At 33.3% G+C, this 9,263-nt stretch overlaps 1 protein-coding gene across 5 annotated transcripts in view; it reads right to left on the bottom strand.

Moving 5' to 3' along the window:
- The window catches only part of LOC112053903 (dystrophin, isoforms A/C/F/G/H), a 702,364-nt gene that overhangs the window by 520,951 nt on the left and 172,150 nt on the right, over positions 1 to 9,263 (bottom strand). The window lies entirely within an intron of this gene.

Genomic DNA, 9,263 nt, shown 5'->3' with positions numbered 1-9,263 from the left:
TGGGAAGGTCGAGTCAACCCTTAATCCCATCACTCAATGCCCCTAACATTTCTTTATTTAACTTCAACCTCATATATTCTATTTCTTTCGCACACTAGCATACACCAGGTGCTATCGTGCCCAGAAATTATGGTCCCAAATGTTGACAGTAATAACAGCAAAGGAGGAGTGGTCTTATCTCTCACTCATTCTTTTAATATAGTTTTAATGGCTTAAAACGTAGAACGCTATTCCCGATTTTGGTTACCTATGAAATCTGGTCTGAACTGGAAGGGCCTGAAATTGGACTTTTAATATTACTATAATATAAAAAATGGACTGCTTTTTATTACAGGTAGGTAGTTGTATGAGTATGTGTGTAGTAATATGACAAACCTATTTCTTCTTCAATCTTAACATATAATGTAGCTAAAATAACAGTCATTGAAAAAGACTAGGAAGAAAGATTTTAGCTAATGACTTAGACTGAAGTAGACTCACTGCTTTGCTATAAAATCATGGAGGCAAAAATATAGGATTTTATTTTTAATTTGACTCGAAGAACCACCACAATCAAAGCACCAGAATTATTTCAAAATGGCGCTAAAGCCACGATTTTTTTCCAAACCTTAAACAAAACCTAAAAGCTAGCTAAACCCGAAGCTTCACAAAACTTGTAATGAATATTTGGTTGACTGTACACGTCAGATCTAAAAACGAAGATAAAAAGTCAACAACGCAACGTGGCCAAAACACCCAAATACGTGCGTACAAAAACTATTCAAAAATTTCGGCATCCGTTCTGCCTCTATCTCTGTTTCTACTATTTCCGTGACAATTCTGTAACTAAAAAAAGATATGTTTACGTGTTGTAACGTCAACTTAATTCATAGTTAATGTATTAATGTTTTAATTTTAACTATTATTCTATATAACTCTACGAAATATGTGAGTATTTTAGTATGGTATTGTACTTACTGAAGGTATTTGTGTGCATTTAATTTTAATAACTTTTAATAAAAAAAAAAAACATAATTGAATGAGAAGGTAACAGTCTGCAAAAAAATTTATCTTAGTGAATAGAAGCATTGATTACTTCCAAAAGTTAATTACGAACAATGAATAATTAAATTCACGCAATGCAAGCAGGAATACAACCAAATTTCGACCAACATTTCTTGCAAATGAGTTTTGACTAATCGCTTTTATATTTTAATAAAATGGGGTAAATATAAAAAAATAAATTATATATTTATCGTAGTAATCTGGTTCCAAAAAAGAATTAATCCAAAAACTAAATATTTTAGTATCCTCACTGCATAAATGTGCACAAATTACCGTACGTTATGAATGAAACTGGCACAATGCGTAGACGTGAATTTGAAAGTCCCTTTGAAATGCGTAGAGGGTTCGTAGATGCGTAGGGCTACGCAGGGGTCGTAGAGATAAGAGACGCGTAGACTGCTACGAGGCGTAGCGAAGTGATGTAGTCAAGTCGATATTTCTTTTACATCGATATATTACATCGATTAATAAATAAACTTTAAGTATGTGTTATATAACTTTAATTTTCATCACTTATTCATTGCGTTTATCTAGTAAACAAATACCTTTTTTTCGAGGTTGCTAATGTCTCCAGTAATGTTTGTTTGTTACATTGTTCAAACATTTAAACATTTTTGTTCACATCACTGTTCAGCGAACATTATATTAATTAGTATAAGTACTATATCAAGAAATATTAGAGCTGTATCATGAGAAAATTAATATTTGCTACATATTTATTTATCATCCAAGCTATTAATTGAAAATAATTGTCAAATATCCCTGGTATGTAAGATATCAGAAAATTAAATGTCAGCTTAAATGTCATCGTGGTATGTCCTAAATTTATAAATATGTATTTATGTCCAACATATTGCTATGAATTCTAGTGCCTCAATTCACAGCGAGAGATTGTATTAACAATTAAAATGTGAACACAATATAAGACAACAAAACAATAGAAACTTAATAAGTTTAACAACAATAGTTTCTGTTCATAATCCTCAGTAGTTCATTTAAAAATATCCTTGTAAGTGTGTATTATCACATTTTTGATAATAATGTACAAAAACGCCTATTACATTATCTAAATTACTCTTTTTGTTAAACTTAATAGTTTTTAATATACATATCGATATCTTATCGATAGTAAATCACGCCACACTAGGTAAGGACGGCCGTAACAATAGTATTGTAGCCGTAGTAATCGCCCACCACCTGAAACCCCTTTACACTTAAGCTAACTACTTTTAGAGCCATGAATATAGGAATTTCTTCGCAAGAACACTGCGCGCAAGTTAAGGCTAATAAATGTGGATATCGATATTATGAAAACGAGCTTTTGACAATGAACTAAAATTGAATAAAATGTCTTTTTTTTTTCTTTCTTTATTACTCTTACAATTACATAAACGCTGACGAAGATGGTTTTCACCTACTGTATTATCAACTACTATAACATTTAAAAGTATATTTTAGTCTTCATTATTAAATATTACCAAAAAAATTGTATATTTAAATCTATATAAATATAAAGACTTTCACTTTCTATTGAATAAAAAAATGTATAAAAATAAATTTGTAATTTGTAATAATTATAAAAGACTTAAATTGAAAAAATTGCTTTTGACTGTTTTATGAAAAACTCGTTTAATGACAGAAATTTACATTAATTTTAAAACGAAATAAATTAAAAAAAAATGAATTTTTTGCTAAATTTTTTTAAAAAGTTTTTAATTCTATAATTTTTTACATAATCCGTATTGAAACGGATTTTATCGATAATATTGTTATTCTATCATCTCATCACTACTACGAACGCGTCAATATGGACAACGGTGGTTACCCTCTATTGAACATACTCTACTATACATACTACTTTTTGCTTTGTTTTTAATTCACCTGTTTCATTTGGCAGTAAGTTATCGTTACATACAGAGAAGCGAGACAAAAAATGATAATTAGATTATGAATTACATGTGTCTGCTCACGTTTAATTTAGTTTTTCAGTAGTAACCATAGATTTTACCGGAATAAAAATTTGCAAATGTTGACCAATAACATTCACTACATTTCAGTGAAAGTCCCATTAAAATAGGTTCAGCCGTTCCAAAGATTACCCCAGATAAACAGACAAACGAATTTTTTTTTTGTAAGTATCATGTTAATGACTATGAGCACTTGATATTTTATATTATATTCATGAATTTATTATTATGAATTTATTTTAATTTAAAAAAAAGCTTGCCCCCTGGAGTTCTATTTTAAAACTAAAAAAAAAGTTAGAAGTTATTATTACACTAATATTATAAAGGTGAAATTTTGTGTGTGTGTGTAAGTGTGTAAGTATGTTTGTTCTTTACTTACGCTGCGGCTACTAAGTTGAAATTTTGAATGGAAATAGAGTTTACTTTGGATTAACACACAGGCTACTTTCATCCCGAAAAAATCCATGGTTCCCGAGAGAAGATTTGTGATAAATCGAATTAAAATCACGCGTACGAAGTCGCGGCCGTCCGCTAGTTATTAATATTTTCTTAAAAAAAAACTATACTACAATATCCATAAACTTCACAACAAAATACCTATTCGTCGTCGTTATCAACCCATATTTTGGCATTACATATTTAACCCGGATTGGCAGACTTCGCACACGCAGATAATAATTAAGAAAATTGTCTGGTATGTAGGTTTCCTCACGATGTTTTCCTTCACCATTGCACACGTGATATTTAACTTCTTAAAATACACACACACAACTGAAAAGTTGGAGTTTTTTGACGGCCTCCGTGGCGCAGTGGTATGCGCGGTGGATTTACAAAACGGAGGTCCTGGGTTCGATCCCCGGCTGGGCAGATTGAGATTTTCTTAATTTGTCCAGGTCTGGCTGGTGGGAGGCTTCGGCCGTGGCTAGTTACCACCCTACCGGCAAAGACGTACCGCCAAGCGATTTAGCGTTCCGGTACGATGCCGTGTAGAAACCGAAAGGAGTGTGGATTTTCATCCTCCTCCTAACAAGTTAGCCCGCTTCCCGCTTAGACTGCATCATCACTTACCATCAGGTGAGATTGTAGTCAAGGGCTAAACTTGTAAAGAATAAAAAAAAAAAAAAAAAAAAGTTGGAGGTGCATGCCCCGGACCGGATTAGAACCCACACCCTCCGGAATCAGAGGCAGAGATCACGCCTGTATTATACCTATTATTATAATAAAATTACTAATTACTCGTAATAACGGGTACGGTATAGGTTTGTCATTAATAATATTTTTGTATTCATAAAAATCGAGGTTTTTATAATATGACAGTAAAAAGAGGGTTATTCATAATGAAAAATTGATTATTCAGAATTGACCTAAAGGTGTATTTATTATGGCGTAACTATAAACCTATGTGCGTGTCGGAAGTTAAAATAGAACGCACCATATATTTAGCCGAGCCGAGCCCTAATAAAGGGGGTGCGGTGGTAATATAGTACTTATTACACAGCGAATGATACTGAAATGGCTTTTCACTTCCTGGTAACAGTTGGGAAATTATATTCCTAATAATTGTTTCGTGGTTCTAACTGGTAGTGTATTTCACTGGTTCTAACCTAGCCAGCGGCAGAAGAGCGCGGTGTTTAGAGGTTCAGAAGAGTGGACGTCCATCGGCTGACGATTCGAGACTTTTTAACATTGGTGGGAGGCTTGGGCCGTTGCTAGTTACCACCCTTTCCACAAAGACGTACCGCCAAGCGATTAAGCGTCCCGGTAGGATGTCGTGTAGAAACCGAGGAGTGTGGATTTTCATCCTTCTCCAAACAAGTTAGCTCGCTTCCGTCTTAGATTACATCAGCAAGTGAGATTGTAATCAAGGGCTAACTTGTAAAGAATAAAAAAAAACATAAAAATGGAACCGACTTCAAGTATTTAAGTTATTTTGATTTCAACACAAAATTACCAAACCGATTTTCATGAAAATGAAATGGGACCAATCTGTAAGTATACTCTTTAAAATAAAAAAAGAATTTTCAAAAGTGGTTCAAAGTTATGAGGTAACAAACATTCAAAAAAAAACATACGCGTCAAATTAGGAACCTCCTCTTTTTTTTGAAGTCGGTTAATAAAATGACCTGCCTCTCTAGACGTTACCCTCTGCTTTATGGAATCGATGTTTTATTGTTGTAATAGTTTTCGTCGTATAAAGCTTCCTAAAAATGTCAGTCTATGTAGGTAAATAGCTTTTAATCTGTGACTTCCACGAAGAAACCTTAGACACCAGTAAGTAGCCAAGACAGGCAAAATCAATAGCACCTATAAACTATCTAAATTAATAACTTCAAATGTGCATCTAACCGATTTAGATATAGATTTTGAATCTTAGCTTTAATAACTTAAAGTATACAATCGTTTTACTACAAACTTTTTTGTATCTTTTCACTAAAAAAACAATATATTATCAACCTTATGATTATATTCATAGAGTTCGTTTTGAAACGGCTACACAGTTAATATATACATTACCACCTCCAGGGAAAGGATTCAATTTCGTTAACGCAGAGCAAGCAACGGTAATTACCATCGAGCAACACGTTCAAAAGACTACATTATTATTTGTTATCATATATATATATTAGTTTTAACTTATACAAAAATTAACAAAATTATTATGTGTAAGAATTCATACGGTAAAGTATTGTAATGTAATATAAAATACATTACTTTAAATGTTATCTAAGAATTTAATAAATAGATAATACAAATAGAATTTTTTTTTTGTAATAAAAACTAATTTGCAGATTCAATATTTATTAAAAATGCTAATTAATATTTTGGTTTTAGAATATTTGTCCGTATGTTTCTGTTTACAAGTTTACTGCACTAAAACCGAATTGACCGATTTTGCACGTAGATTAAGGAAACATTAGATCAGTCTACAGGCGTGTTAGATTGAATCAAACTTACACTTCTAATTTATCTGAATAAAATCAAATTCCACGAGATCGAAGTCAAAAACATTTATAAGACCAAGTGGCCCATTACTTTGGCTCTATAGAATTATGTCATCTCTACCAGAACGGTAGCGATGTTATTTGGTAATTAGGAAGAGAAAACTTTGAGTTAAAAGCTATGTTCCGTGATCCAACAGTAGTATCGAATCAATTATTAATATCAATAATTGAAAATTTGCATTGATTTATGACTTAAGTATAATTAAATAATTATCTAATATTAATTTATATGGAGTAATCCATCTTTGCTCGATACGGTAGGCGTCCACAGATCCGCATCGTACGCATCGTACCCATTGCATAAAACGGATTTTAGTATACTCTCGTGTTTCGGCAGGCGTCCAGAGATTCGCATCGGACGCATTGCATCAAACGGATTTTAGTATCCTTTGTTAAGAAAGTCATACAAGTGCGTCCACTGATCCGCATCGTACGGATCGCATCGACCGGGTATTATCTACCGTAAAATTAAAAATCCATTTGATGCGTCAGATGCGTACAATGCGTATCTGTAGACGCCTACCATTATCCTACATCCTACTAATATTATAAACGCGAAAGTTTGTTTGGATGTTTGTTACACTTTAACGCCGCTACTACTGAAGCGATTTGGCTAAAATTTGGAATAGAAATGGATTTTACTCTGAATACAAAGGGTACTTTTTATTCTGGAAAAATCCATGGTTCCCGAGGGATTTCTAAAAACTAAATTACACGCGGCCGAAGTCGCGGGCGTCCGCTAGTTGTTAATATTTTATAAAAGTTTAAGATACTGAACGCTAATTCGGTTATGTTGAGTATACAGCGAACTATCTCATACAAATGGCAGCGCGGACTTGTTCCACTAAAGTTTTAAAAAAATATCCACCATTGTCAAATCTGCAATCGGCCAGTGATTATGTAGGTACTAAATAACATATTTATTCATTTATTAGTTGTTAAGCTTTATTTTTAGTACTCCTTGAATATGTGAAATGTATAGAACTATATTTCATTTGTCGGTCTTAAAATGTTTTTTACATCAAGCAGTTCTGTAAGTGGCTAGACACATTATCCACGATCGTTGTGTACTTTTTTTAACATGCACTGTGTACTAGTTGTAGGTATGTCAAATAAAATAAAAATAAAAATAAATAAAACAAAACACTTCAAATTAAATCACTTAAGAGGATAAATTTAAAAATCTACGATCTTCCTTCATAGATTTTTTGCTAGATACCCCAAGTGGACTCATAATAATCAATGCAGGGACCCGCTCGGTCTCCACGGGGAGATATCGATTGAATAATTTCAAATATGCAAATCTTGAATCATGAAAATCCCGCTTTTACCCTTACTTAACCTTTTCTTCCGTTTTTATTACCCATTTTTATTATCACAACGTTTTTATAATGTTACGCTCTATTTGCCCGACTACCGAAGTATCTTATAACAAGAAGTGAATAGGCATCTAGGCAAGAGTTTAAATATACTCAGAGGCACAATTATCCACCCACTTTAATATACTCGCGTCATATTAAAGTGGGCGGATAATTGTGCCTCTGAGTATAGTATTCAATATACATAAATATAAACCAGAAAGTTCGTTTATAACTGAAGTTTTTTATGGTATTTAATCTAAAATATTTAGTTCACAGAATTAGACTACAGTTAAAGTATTTTCTTGATTCATTATTCATTCATTATAAACAACCCATGCTCGGCTCACTGTTGAGCACGATTCTCCTCTGAGAATGAAGGAGTAAGAGAAGAGTAAGAAGAGAAGGAGTAGGAGAAAGAGAAGGTAAAATGCGGAAATTCTCAGGTACGCAAGTTTGCTCATGATATTTTTCCTTCACCGTTTGTGACAGGAGACATTTTTAATTTCTTAAAATGCACATAACAGAAAAGTTTTGGCTGGTGGGATTCTTCGGCCGTGGCTAGTTACCACTCTACCGGCAAAGTGATATGTGAAATTACTTAAAAATAAAGATCTTCTTTTCAAAGACGTACCGCCAAGCGATTTAGCATTCCGGTACGATGTCGTGTAGAAACCAAAAAGGGGTGTGGATTTTCATCCTCGTCCTAGCAAATTAGCCCGCTTCCATCTTAGATTGCATCTTCACTTACCATCAGGTGAGATTATAGTCAAGGGCTAACTTTTAAAGAATATGAAAAAAGGTTAAAGGTGCATGCCCCGGACTGGATTCGAACCAACGCCCTCCGAATCAAAGCAGTCATATCCACTGGGCTCTCACGTCTCTCTTGATTCAGCTTTTGAAATGCAATTTTTAAAATAATATATAAACCGAAGAAAATCTCACAAAAATACAAACCGCACTAATATTAATTAATTATAAGCAACCTAAAATAAAAGTTTATTTTAGGTTGAAGAACTAGATCGAACAAAACCGTTAAGTAAATACAATTACTTTAGGTACACTCAATACAAAATTGTCAAGGATTTATATTTAACAACGAGACAAAACGAACAGAATTCGTATCAATTAATTTGCAAATCGTTTAGAAAGATTAATGGTCCTCAATTCGAGATACGGCAGCGAAGCCGAGGGGTCTTTAGTACTGTCTGGTTGAATGTACCCATTATGGTATTGGACTAGTGTCTGTCTGTCCCTGATTTTGTGTCCCCAATCAGTAAAATGTATAAGGCTGCCTGCACACAGTCAATATCTATACTTATTATAAATCTGTAGAGAGGTCAATTCTGTACATCCAATCCTACTAATATTATAAACGCGAAAGTTTGTATGCATGTATGTTTGAATGTTTGTTACTCTTTCACGCCGCTACTACTGAAGCGATTTAGCTGGAAATAGATTTCACTCTGGATTAACACATAGGATACTTTTTATCCCGAAAGAATCCATGGTATCCCGAGATTTGCGAAAACTGATGATTTTGATGATATGAATGTTTGTTACTCTTTCACGCCTCAACTACTGAACCGAATTAGCTGAAATTTGGTATTAAGATATATTATAGCCTGGATTAACACATAGACTACTTTTTATCCCGGAAAGTTCTCGAGGGATTTGTGAAAAACTAAATTCCACGCGGACGAAATCACGGGCGTCCGCTAGTACTTATAATAAATCTGTAGAGAGGTCAATTCTGTACATGAAATATATTTCCAAAATAACTATCAGAGGGTGATTAGTGATCGATACTGATGCCAAAAATGTAATCAGTAAAATTTTAGTCTGTCTGTCTGTATGTTTGTTATAGAAACAAAAACTACTCGACGGATTTT

Source organism: Bicyclus anynana, chromosome 22 (genome assembly GCF_947172395.1).
Source record: "Bicyclus anynana chromosome 22, ilBicAnyn1.1, whole genome shotgun sequence".
Lineage (NCBI taxonomy): Eukaryota > Metazoa > Arthropoda > Insecta > Lepidoptera > Nymphalidae > Bicyclus > Bicyclus anynana.
Note: the sequence above shows the minus strand (reverse complement) of the source record. Positions and strands in the feature narration are given on the sequence as shown.